At 40.0% G+C, this 13,590-nt stretch overlaps 1 protein-coding gene across 2 annotated transcripts in view; it reads left to right on the top strand.

The window, feature by feature from the left end:
- Positions 1-13,590, top strand: part of NT5C2 (5'-nucleotidase, cytosolic II) — a 106,796-nt gene that overhangs the window by 8,422 nt on the left and 84,784 nt on the right. The window lies entirely within an intron of this gene.

Here is a 13,590-nt window from a genome sequence, read left to right as displayed (position 1 = left end):
CATCACCACGTCTGGCTAATTTTTGTATTTTTAGTAGAGACAGGGTTTTACGATGTTAACCAGGCAGGTCTTGAACTCCTGACCTCAGGTGATCCACCTGCCTCGGCCTCCTGGAGTGTTAGGATTATAGGTGTGAGCCACCACACCCAGCCCAGGAATGAAATTCTTGTATTTTTTAGTTATTTATTTTTTCAGTAGAGACAGAGTTTCAGCATCTTGGCCAGGCTGGTTTTGAACTCTGGACCTCATGATCCACCTGCCTCGGCCTCCCAAAATGCTGGGATTACAGACGTGAGCCACTGCACCCGGCCTTAAACTGTATTGTTTTAAAAAATTTTATTTTATTAGGGACGGAGTCTCGCTATGTTGCTCAGGTTGGTCTCAAACGCCTGGGCTCAAGCATTCCTCCGGCCTTGGTCTCCCAAAGTGCTGGGATTACAGGCATGAGCCACTCAGCCCCGCCTAAATTGTGTTTTCTTTTTACTTACCTCTTTTTATAAATTCAATTAAATGTTTGCTTCTACCTAAATTTTAAGTAGCTAGGGTACTTGGGAGTAGATAAGGTATTTAGTAATTATTTATTTTTAAGAAGAAATTAGAAATTTACACCTAAAGTGAATTTCTGGGGTAGAAAGATCTGGGCCCTACTAGACCCATCTTCGCCTCCCATACCAGGAAAGCCAGGAGTAAGTACAGGTACTAGTATATTGGCGGTGCTAAAAAGTTACATGGAAGCTACAGGAAGTCTAAAATGACTCTTAATCACTTAGCTGTTTCTGGGCTACAGGAAAAAGGAAATGAATATTACTTTGAAATCTTACTGGAAAAATGGCTAAACTGGTTTATACAGGTAAGTTTTTGTAAGCAGACAAAAAAATTTCTAAGTGCAGTCTTCTCTCTATAGGAAAGCTAAGTCAGAATTAGGTAACATGTTGTTGTTTCAATAAATACTAATATATTTTGTAAAACATTGTTACTTGTTATTGAGTATATCAGAAGTTAATTATTATATCAATAGTTGGTTTTTTAAGTAGGCTGGTGATATTTGCCTCATGGTAGGTCACTTTGTGGCATTTCTAGGTGTTAAGATGCTGTTGTTCCTTAAACCCTGAAAAAGTGAAAACTAAAGATTCCTGTCAAATGGGTACTAATGATTCTTTTCTGTATGTGAGATATGTTGCTAGATGTGGCATGTTAAAGTGTAAAACAGAACGTTTATGTGTGTCTGTGTAATAAAGCATAAGATACATTTGGAAAGTATTATGTTATATGTAGTTCTATACTTTTTCTTCAGTTATTTGCTTGGTCTTTATGCTATAAGTATTTATTAACATTAGGTTAGGATGTAACATTTTTAGTAGTGGAAATAAGGACTAGTAAACATCATTTAATAAACATCTTAGTTGTATTTTATGTATATCATAGGCTGGGCATGGTGGCTCACACCTGTAATCCATGCACCTTGGGAGGCTGAGCCAGGCAGATTGCTTGAGCTCAGGAGTTCCAGACCAGCCTGGGCAAAATGGCGAAACCGTGTCTCTACAAAAAAACACAAAAATTAGCTGGGTGTGGTGGCTTACACCTGTGGACCCAGCTACCTGGGAGGCTGAGGTGGGAGGATCACCTGAGCTTGAGAGGTGGATGCTGTAGTGAGCTGAGATCATGCCACCAGCCTGGGTGACAGAACGAGACCATGTCTCAAAAAAAAAAAAGAAAAGGGGTGTGTGTGTGTGTGTGTGTGTGTGTGTGTGTGCGTGCGTGCGCGTGCGCGCGCATGTGTGTGTATCATAGCCTGAATGAATGTACTCCTGACTCATTTGGAATGGTATTTCCTGGAAGATTTTAGATGGATTCTGCACCCTACATTCTTTCATATAGTAAGGTGTATGTACTGGAAACAATAGAAAAAACATTTTCAAGGGCTTGATATTTTAGATCATTAAAAAAAGTTTATCTATGTTTATTTATTTAAAGAGGCAGGGTCTCATTCTGTTGCCTAAGCTGCAGTGCAGTAGTGTGATCATAGCTCATGGTAACCTCAAACTCCTGGGCTTAAGCAATCCACCTGCCACAGCCACCCCAGTAGCTAGGACTACAGGTGTGTACCACAGTGCTTAGTAATTTTTATTATTTTTTAATTAATTAATTAATTAATTTTTTTGCGACAGAGTCTCGCACTGTAGCCCAGGCTGGAGTGCAGTGGTGCAATTTTGGCTCACTGCAACCTCTGCCTCCTGGGTCTGGTTCAAGCAACTCTCCTGCCTCAGCCTCCCGAGTAGCTGGGATTACAGGCATGCGCCACCATGCCCAAGTAATTTTTGTATTTTTAGTAGAGACTGGGTTTCACCATGTTGGCCAGGCTGGTCTTGAACTCCTGACCTCGTGATCCACCTGCCTTGGCTTCCCAAAGTGCTGGGATTACAGGAATAAGCCACCGTGCCTGGCTGTGCTTGGTAATTTAAAACATTTTTTTCTAGAGATGTGGTCTCACTCTGTTTGTTGCCCAAGCTGGTTTTGAACTGCTGGCTGCAAGCAGTCCTCCTACCTCGGCCTCCAAAAGTGTTGGAATTACAGATGTGAGCCATCACTCCCAGCCTGAAAAAAATTTTTAATGTAGAAAATTTGGGTTCTTGGTCTCTTGCAAGAATTTACTTTAAAATTATTATTATTATTATTATTGTTTTTTTTTTTTTGAGACAGGGTCTTGCTCTGTCACCCAGGCTAGAGAGCAGTGGCTTGATCATGGCTCACTATAGCCTTAACCTCCTGAGGTCAAGTGGTTCTCCTACCTCAGCCTCCTGAATAGCTAGGACTACAGGCACGTACCACCCCACCTGGCTAATTTTTGTATTTTTTTTGTAGAGACAAAGTCTTGCTTTGTTGCCCAGGTTGATCTCGAACTCTTGTTTTCAAGTGATCCTCCTGCCTTGTCCTTCCAAGGTGCTGGGATTACAAGTGTGAGCCACCATGCCTAGTGTTTAAAATAAAGTATATAAGTGTGTGCTTTTAGAACAATAAAAACATTATATATATGTATGTGTGTATAAATATATATATATAAAATGTGCGTGTTTTTAAACATTGACAAAAATTGTATGTATTTATGGTGTACAATTTGATGTGGAATGGCTAAATCAAGCCAATTAACATGCATTACCTCTTATATTTATCTTTTTTTTGTGATGAGAACATTTAAAATCTAATCCCTTTGCAATTTTGAGGTAGATTATTATCTGTACTTATGATGTAGTCAGGAAACTTGTATCTCCTAACAGTATTTGTTTTTGTTAATTAAAAATTTTAAATAGAAACCATTTAAAATAAATTTATTTTAGTTTTCTCGTTAAGTCAATTTGTAGAATATTCTGTTTCCAGGCCTTTTCATTAAAGACATTTATTTGAATTGGTAATTTATCATTGGTTAAGTTAGGCTATGCTCATCATTATCACAAAGTATACGTTGTATGTGATGCTTTACAATTTCCCTTTAGAAGAAGCTAAATATTCTTAGTAAATAAATATGTAACTTCCAGCTTTTTTCTTGCTTAATATCAGTTTTCTGAATTTCAATATAGAGATGTGGGTCATATGTCATTGTTAAGATACTGGCCTTCAAAATATATGACTGTTGCTCCTCCTTCATTTCCTTAAGGTTGTTTAGTTTTCTGGGCTGAGGATAGTCATCAGGCCAAACCTTTCAGTGGAATGTGTTTTGCTATATGGTTAGAAGACAAGCTGAGCTGCTCAGATGTCATAGTGACCTGAAAGAGGCAGCTTCGAAAATTACCTCTTAAATAGTTTTTGTTTAATACTAAAATCTTTTAGTGATCACTATAGATCAGAATTTGTATTTACCAATCCAAGAATGGAACAATTAGGTTTTTCATCTGCTCTCTACATTGACTGTGCCCAGGATACCGAAGTCAGGCATTTAGTTTTACATTGGTAAAGTTCTGATGATTCCAATACAATAGAATTTCTGTAGGACAATGAATTGGCTTTTTTCTTTATGAACACAGCTTATTAATTTAGCAGTGGTTTTATCGTATTGAACTGAAATTTGGTAAGTTATTAGGCTTGTGAATTTTTTGTTAAGCAGTCTTTTGTCTTATTTTAGAAGATAATTGCAATGATTTTCTCTTTAAAATTCTTTGAAGACTTTTGTATATTTATCTTAAATTATATATCTGAATTTTTTTTTTTTTTTTTTTTTTTTAGTTGCAGTTTAGGCTTCCAGAGCCATATCAGTCTTTATATAAATCTGTTGAATAATAGTTTCTTCTAAAATCAAAGTAAATTTCCTGTACATATTTAAGGAGTGAAAAGGAATTTATATATATATATAATTTTGTAGTACTTATAGCTTGGATCTAGAAATGTTTATGATGGCCCAGGCACAGTGGCTTATGCCTGGGATCCTAGCACTTTGGGAGACCCAGGCGGGCAGATTGCTCATTGAGCACAGGAATTCGACCAGTCTGGGCAACATGGCAAACCCCGTCTCTACCAAAAATACAAAAATTAGCTGGGCATGGTAGTGAGCACCTGTAGTCCTGGTTACTTTGGAGTCTAAGGTGGGAGGATTGCTTGCGCCTGGGAGGTTGAGGCTGCAGTGAGCCATGATTGCAACACTGCACTCCAGCCTGGGTGACAGAGTGAGACTCTGTCTCAAAAACAAAAACACTAAAAAGGGAAATCTTTATGATTTTCTTTTTTAAACTTCATACTAAAAGCAGGTGTCAGGTTGTATGCAGATAGAGACTGCCAGGTTGATCACTTTCAATTTCTTTCTCTTTTAATCACTTATGGATATCATATGAATGTCATTCAGCTTTTTAATTTTGTCATTAATCAAGCCGAGTAGTAAACTGTCATTTTAGTATTGGTTCAAATATTCAGTGGATAATTGCTAAAATTTCAGTAGCCCCTTTGTAAATTGAAAATCGTGTGGAAAATATAGGTCTTCTGGAAGGCTGAAGAGCCATGTTCCTTAAATAATATACATATGGGGCCAGGCATGGTGGCTCACGTCTGTAATCCCAGCATTTTGGGAGGCCGAGGTGGGCAGATCACCTGAGGTCAGGAGTTTGAGACCAGCCTGGCCAACATGGTGAAACCTCATCTCTACTAAGAATACAAAAATTAGCCGGGCTTGGTGGCGGGTGCCTGTAATCCCAGCTACTCGGGAGGCTGAGACAGGAGAATCACTTGAACCCAGGAGGCGGAGGATGCAGTGAGCTGAGGTTGTGTCACTGCACTCCAGCCTGAGTGACAGAGCAAGACTCAGTCTCAAAGGAAAAAAAAAAGGAAAAAAAGAAAAATAATATGTATATGGGATATATCTTGTCGGAATAAGAAGAGTGAGGTAGAACATCAAAATTGTGACTGCGTGTGGTGGCTTATACCTGTAATACTAGCACTTTGAGAGAACGAGATGGGAAAATGGCCAGGAATTTGAGACCAGCCTGGGGAACATAATGAGACCCTGTCTCTACAAAAAGTAAAAAGATTAGCTGAGTATGGTGCTGTGCACCTGTCGTCCTAGCTACTCGGGAGGCTAGGGCAGGAAGATCACTTGAGCTCAGAAGTTTGGGGTTGCAATGAGTTTTAATTGTGCCACTGCACTCCAGCCTGGTGACACAGGAAAACCCTGTCTTTAGAAAAAGAAAAGGAGGGGAAAAGAAAAAGAAAAAAATACAAAACTCTGGGTTTTTTTTGTTGTTGTTATTTTATCATTCTAATGCTTTTATTCATGTTTCACGTTCCTAAGGAATGACAGGTAAGAATTTAGGGACTGGTAAGAATTTTTTCAGCTTAGTATTTTCCTCCCAAAATTCTATGTATGAAATTCTATTCAGCAGTAAAAAGTGAACTGTTGATACATGCAACAGCGTTGATAAATCTCAAGATAATTATGCTGAGTTAGTAAAGCCAATCTGGGTTACACTCTGTATGGTTCCATTTCTGTAACATTCTTGAAATGACAAAATTATTGAGATTGATAAATTAATGGTTGCTAGGGATAGAGATTGGGGTGGGTGGAGGGAGAAGGTGGGTGTACCTATAAAAGGGTAGCATAAGGAATACCTTATGAAAGAACTCTTGTATCTCAACTCTAGTGGTAAATATATTAATCTACACATACACAGAATGCATGTAAAACTGATGAAGTCTGAATAAAGTTGTGAACTGTGTCAATGTCAATTTCTTTTTTTTTTTTTTTTTTGAGAACGGAGTCTCACTTTGTCGCCCAGGCTGGAGTGCAGTGGCGCGATCTTGGCTCACTGCAAGCTCCGCCTCCCGGGTTCACGCCATTCTCCTGCCTCAGCCTCCGAGTAGCTGGGACTACAGGCGCGCACCACCACGCCCGGCTAATTTTTTGTATTTTTAGTAGAGACGGGGTTTCATCTTGTTAGCCAGGATGGTCTCGATCTCCTGACCCCGTGATCCGCCTGCCCCAGCCTCCTAAAGTGCTGGGATTACAGGCGTGAGCCATCACGCCTGGCAATGTCAATTTCTTTGTTGTGATATTTTTCTATATGGCACAAGATTTCCCCATTGGGGGGCACTGGGTGAAGGGTTCATGAAATCTGTATCATTTCTTACTCAGCTGCATGTGAATCTACAATTACTCCAAATTAAAAAGTTTAACTTAAAAAATTCTCTTGGGTAGGCTGGGCACGGTGGCTCATGCCTGTAATCCCAGCACTTTGGGAGGCTGAGCCAGGCGAATCACCTGAGGTCGAGAGTTCAAGACCAGCCTGACCAACATGGAGAAACCCTGTTTCTGCTAAAAATACAAATTAGCCGGGCATGGTGGTGCATGCCTGTAATCTCAGCTACTCAGGAGGCTGAGGTAGGAGAATCACTTGAACCCGGGAGGCGGAGGTTGTGGTGAGCCAAGATTGTGCCATTGCACTCCAGCCTGGGCAATAAGAGTGAAACTCCATCTCAAAAAAAAAAAATAATAATAATAATAATAAAAATTCTCTTGGGAGGCTGAGGTGGGAAGATCACTTGAAGCCAAGAGTTTGAGATTGACCTGACCAGCCTGGCAACATAGTAAGACCCTGTTTCTAGGGGGGAAAAAAAAAGCTGCAGGTGATAGTGCATGCCTGTAATCCTAGACACTGAGGAGGCTGAGGCAGGAGGATTTCTGTTTTTCTTTTTTTTTTGAGATGGAGTTTTGCTCTCGTTGCCCCAGCTGGAGTGCAATGGCGCGATGTTGGCTCACAGCAACCTCTGCCTCCTGGGTTCAAGCAATTCTCCTGCCTCAGCCTCCTGAGTAGCTGGGATTACAGGGATGCGCCACCATGGCAGGCTAATTTTGTAATTTTTAGTAGAAATGGGGTTTCACCATGTTGGTCGGGCTGGCTTTAAACTCCTGACCTTAGGTGATCCACCCGCCTTGGCCTCCCAAAATGCTGGGATTACAGGTGTGAGCTATGGCACCTGGTTGAGGCAGGTGGATTTCTTGAGCCCAGGAGTTTGAGGTTACAGTGAGCTGTGATCATGCTGTCACACTCTAGCTTGGGAAACAGAGTGAGACTCTGTCTCTTAAGAAATAAAAACAAAATAAAAATTCTCACAGTGACACCTTTTCTTATGTCACATGAATTTCTTATCTGTTCTGGATACAAGATGCTCTTTAAAATGTGCAGTGATATCACTTTATGGAGTACAGATTCTCTAAATGTTACTGTTCAAAAGAATGTATTGAATCCTAAAGCACTTTCCCTTTACTACCGTTCCCTGTATACTTCTTCCAAAAACAACATATCTAACAGTAAAATTAAGAAGAAAAGTGGTGGTATTGGTGGCATGGAAGAGAAAGAATAAAAACAGATCTGAGATTTATTGAAATAGTACAAGAAGAAACTTATGTTGAGGAAGTATTATTTATATTTACATTTAGATGGTGTATTTCGGCCGGGCGTGGTGGCTCAAGCCTGTAATCCCAGCACTTTGGGAGGCCGAGACGGGCGGATCACGAGGTCAGGAGATCGAGACCATCCTGGCGAACACGGTGAAACCCCGTCTCTACTAAAAAAAATACAAAAAACTAGCCGGGCGAGGTGGCGGGCGCCTGTAGTCCCAGCTACTCAGGAGGCTGAGGCAGGAGAATGGCGTAAACGCGGGAGGCAGAGCTTGCAGTGAGCGGAGATTGCGCCACTGCACTCCAGCCTGGGCGACAGAGCCAGACTCCGACTCAAAAAAAAAAAAAAAAAAAAAGATGGTGTATTTCACCTTAAAGGGTATGGCTTCTGTATTAATTGTAATGTCAGACAGAGAGATTCATTCATGTTTTTGTATCAGTAATTTGTTCTTTTTAATTAGTGTGTGTCCTTCTGTTGTATCAGTATACCACAATTTATTTCATCATTTATTTTCTGTTGGTGGACATTTAGGTTTTTTTAATACTAAAAACATTGTTTTTGGCCAGGCGCGGTGGCGCACGCCTGTAATCCCAGCACTTTGGGAGACCGAGGCAGGTGGATCACAAGATCAAGAGATCGAGACCATCCTGGCCAACATGGTGAAACCCTGTCTCTACTAAATGTACAAAAATTAGCTGGGCGTGGTGGCACGCGCCTGTAATCCCAGCTACTTGGGAGGCTGAGGCAGGAGAATCACTTGAACCTGGGAGGCAGAGGTTGTAGTGAGCCAAGATTGGGCCACTGCACTCCAGCCTGGCGACAGAGCAAGACTCCATCTCAAAAACAAAAAACAAAACAAAAAAACATTGTTTTTTAGAGACATAATCTCACTCTATTCTCCAGCCTGGCGACAGAGCGAGACTCCATCTGAAAAACAAAAAACAAAAAAACCCCATTTTTTTTTTGGAGACATGGTTTCACTCTGTTGCCCAGGATGGAATGCAGTAGTGTAATCATAGCTCACTGCAGCCTTGACCTCCTCCTGGGCTCTAGTGATCCTCCCAACTCAGCCTTCCAAGTAGCTACAACTACAGGAGCACACCACCACACCTAGCTATTTTTTTATTTTTTATGTTTCGTAGAGATGGGGTCTCACTTTGATGCCCAGGCTGGTCTCAAACCCCAGGCTTCAAACAATTCTGCCTTGGACTTCCAGAATGCTGGGATTTTAGGCGTGAGTCACCATGCCTGGCTGACATGTGGGTTTTACTTTTTTTTTTATTTAAAAAATTTTTGTAAGACAGAGTCTCACTCTGTCTCCCAGGCTGGAGTGCAGTGGTGCAATCTTGACTCAGTGCAGCCTCTGCCTCCCAGGTTCAAGCGATTTTTGTGCCTCAGGCTCCTGAGTAGTTGGGATTATAGGTGTGTGCTACCAGTTTTTTTTTTTTTTTTTTTGTATTTTTAGTAGAGACAGGGTTTCACTATGTTGGCCAGGCTGCTCTTGAACTCCTGACCTCCACTCGCCTCGTCCTCCCAAAGTGCTGGGATTATAGGCATGAGCCACGGCGCCTGGCCCACATTTGAGTTTTTTTTTTTTTTTTTAAGTTTTTAGTTATTGCGTATAAAGCTGCTATAGACTGAAAAAAAATTTGATAAAGGACTTATATCTGGAGTATATAAAGAACTTTTAAAATGTAACAATATGAAAATAACCAAATTATGAAATGGTTAAAAGACTGAACATCACTACAGAAGATATATACAGGTGACATAAAAACACATATTTAACTTATTTAGCCATTAGGAAGATAAAAATTAAAGTGACTGTATATATGCCTGTTACAATAACTAAAATAAAAATTACTGACAATATCAAACCTTGCCAAGGATGTGGAGCAACTGGAACTTCTCATACATTGTTGGTGAATGAGGAGAGTGCAGCTCCTCCAGAAAAACAGTTTGTGGCAGTTTCTTATCAAGTTAGAGGCCTCATCATTAATTACCCAGAAATCCCACTCCTAGATACTTACCCTAGAGAAATGAAAACTCAGGTTCACACAATGGATAATGTTTATAGTATCTCTGTTTATCATTCTCAAAACTGAAGGCAGCCGAAATGTTCTTCAGCAGGTACATGCATAAACAATATGTGGTATATTTATAGAATGTGTTATAACTCAGGTAAAATAATGAACTAGCGATACATACAGCAACTTGGATCACTCTCAGAGTCATAATGCTGAGTCAAATAAGCCAGTCTTAAGTGACATCTGGCATGATTTTATTTATATGATAGTCTCAAAAAGACAAAACTGTAGTGATGGGGAACACATTAGTGGGTTCTAAGAGTTAGTAGAGAAGGAAAGGGTGACTACAGAAGGATAGTAAAGGAGAGTTTTTTGGGGTGATGGAACTTTTAAATTCCAGATTGTGGTGTTATGTGAGTTAGGATTCATAGAAATGTATACATAAACAGTGTATTTTAAATAAAAAACTATTATTGTATTTTAGTAATAATAAAAAATTGTAATTTTTAGTTGAAAAAATAAGAATAATTCTGTTATAAACGTTCTTGAACAAATCTTTTTGTTGATATATACATTCAGTTCTCTTGGTTTCTTCCCAGGAATGCAATTGCTGGGCCATAGCTTAAGCATACGTTTAGTTTTCGTAGATACCGCAAAATAGTTTTCTCTAGCAGTTTATAGTTCCACTTACAATGTATGAGAGCAGTATCACCAACACTTTAATATTAATCTTTTGAATTGTACATTTAATTTAAAAGTTATCCTAGTGTATACATAGTGGCATCTCCCTTTGGTTTTAAGTTGTGTTTTTCTGATGAATAAATAGGTTGAACACCTTCATATTGTAAGTAGCCATTTGCAGAAGATCCTCTTCTGTGACTTGCCTTTTCAAGTTGTTTGCCAATTGTGTTGTCTTTTTTTCCATATTATTTTGTGGAAGGTGTGTGTGTGCATTCTCTTAAAAAAAAACAGCTTCAGTGGGGTGCGGTGGCTCATGCCTATAATCCCAGGACTTTGGGAGGCCGAGGCAGGTGGATCATGAGGTCAAGAGATCAAGACCATCCTAGCCAACGTGGTGAAATCCCATCTCTACTAAAAATACAAAAATTAGCTGGGCGTGGTGGCATGCGCCTGTAATCCCAGCTACTTGGGAGGCTGAGGCAGGAGAATCACTTGAACCCGGGAGGCAGAGGTTGCAGTGAGCCAAGATCGTGCCACTGCACTCCAGCCTGGCGACAGAGTGAGACTCTGTCTCAAAAAAAAAAAAAAAAAAAAACCCCAAAAACCTTAATTGAAGTATAATTTACATAATATAAAATAGAAGTATGTTGTTCAGTGGCTTTTAGTATATTGACGAAGTGATACAGCCATTTTTCATTATCCCCAAAAAAACCTCGTACTCATTAGTAGTCCACTCCACATTTCCCTCTCTCTCCAGCCCATGTCAACTGCTGATTTACTTTCTCTATGGAATTGCCTGTTTTGGATATTTCATATAAATGAAATCATACAGTTTGTGGCCTTCCATGTATGACTTCTTTCACTTAGCATAGTATTTTCTTTTTTTCTTTTTATTTTTTTAAGAGTTGGAGTCTTACTCTGTCATCCAGGCTGGAGTACAGTGGCGCAGTCATTGCTCACAGAAGCCTCACACTTCTGGGCTCAAATGATACTCCTGCCTCTGTTTCCTGAGTAGTTGGGACTATATATAGCACTACAGGCACAAGCCACTGTGCCCTGCATCACTTAGCACAGTGTTCTCAAGGTTCATCTGTATTGTAGCCTATCTCAGTACTTCATTATTTTTTATTGCCAAATAATATTCTGTTGGTCAGGCACAGTGGCTGATGCCTGTAATCCCAGCACTTCCTAGTAGGCGAGGCGGGCAGACTTCATCATAATACCAGGAGTTTGAGACTAGCCTGGGCAACATAGCAAAACCCCATCTCTACAAAAAATACATAAATTAGCCAGGCATGGTGGTGCATGCCTGTAGTCCCAGCTATTCAAGAGGCTGAGGTGGGAGGATCACTTGAGCCTGGATAGTCAAAGTGGCAGTAAGCTATCATTGTGCCAGTACACTCCAGCCTGGATGACAGAGTAAGACCTTGTCTAAAGAAAAAAAAAATATTGTATGGATATACCATATTTTGTTTTTCCATTCATCTGTTGCTTAACATTTGGGTTGTTTCCACTTTGTCAAACCATTTTCCAAATGCAGATGCATCATTTTACGTTCCCTCTAGCAGTGTATGAATGTTCCAATTTCTCCAAATCCTCATTACACTTACTGCCTTTTTTTTTTTTTTTGAGACGGAGTCTCGCTCTGTTGCCAGGCTGGAGTGCGGTGGCGCGTTCTCAGGTCACTGCAACCTCTGCCTCCCGGGTTCAAGTGATTCTCCTGCCTCAACCTTCTGAGTAGCTGGGACTACAGGCATGCACCACGCACAGCTAATTTTTGTATTTTTAGTAGAGATGGGGTTTCACCATGTTGGTCAGGATGGTCTCGATCTCTTGACTTGGTGATCTGCCCGCCTCGGCCTCCCAAAATGCTGGGATTACAGGCGCTAGCCACCGTGCCCAGCCTTGCCTTTTTAATTATAGCCATGTGAGTGTGTGTGAAATAGTATCTCATGGTGTTCTTTATTTGCCCTTATGACCAATGATGGTAAGCATGTTTTCATGTTCTTACTGGCCATTTGTGTATCTTTTGTGAAGTGTCTGTTTAGGTGTTTTGCCTATTATTATTATATGAGTTGTTTATATTGTGGAGTTGTAAAAGTTCTTTATATATTCTGAATTCTAGACCTTTATCAGACACATGGTTTTCCAATATTGTCTCCTGTTCTGTGGGCTGACTTTCATTAACAACTTTTTTGGTAGTGTCCTTTGAAACACATGTAATTCCAGTTTTCTTTTTTTGAGTGTGCTTTTCATGACATGTTTAAGAAACCACTACTTATTCCAAAGTCACAGTGATTTACTCCTGTGTTCTCTTCTGATAGTTTTATAGCTTTAAGTCTTACATTTAGGTTTGTGATCCATTTTAATTTACTTTTTCTGTTATTATACAAGATAGGGGTCCAGATTCATTTTTTTACGTGTAACTATCCAGTTGTCCTAGCACCATTGTTTTGAAAAGACTATACTTTTCACATTGAATGGTCTTGGCACCCATGTCAAGTATCATTTGAACATAGATATATGAATTTATTTCTGGACTCTGAGTTATATTTGTTTGATCTATTTATCCTTATGCCACTAGCACACAGTCTTGATTACTGCAGTTTTGTAGTAAGTTTTGAAAAAGAGCAACCTACTCTTCTTTTTCAAGATTGTTTTGGCTATTCTGGTGCCCTTCTATATCTATATGAATCTTAGGATCAGCTTGTCAATTTGTATAAAAAAGCCAGCTGGGATTTTGTTAGGGATTACATTGACTCTCTCTATATGTAAATTTGAGAAGTATTGCTGTCCTAATAGTATTAAGTCTTTTGATCCATGAGTATGGGATGTCTTTCCATTTATTTAGATCTTCTTTAATTCTTTTTTTTTTTTTTTTTTGAGACGGAGTCTGGCTCTGTCGTCCAGGCTGGAGTGCAGTGGCCAGATCTCAGCTCACTGCAAGCTCCGCCTCCTGGGTTTACGCCATTCTCCTGCCTCAGCCTCCCGAGTAGCTGGGACTA

The sequence above is a fragment of the Mandrillus leucophaeus genome, unplaced genomic scaffold, assembly GCF_000951045.1.
Source record: "Mandrillus leucophaeus isolate KB7577 unplaced genomic scaffold, Mleu.le_1.0 Scaffold18, whole genome shotgun sequence".
Taxonomy (NCBI): domain Eukaryota; kingdom Metazoa; phylum Chordata; class Mammalia; order Primates; family Cercopithecidae; genus Mandrillus; species Mandrillus leucophaeus.
This window is presented reverse-complemented; position numbering and strand designations above follow the sequence as displayed.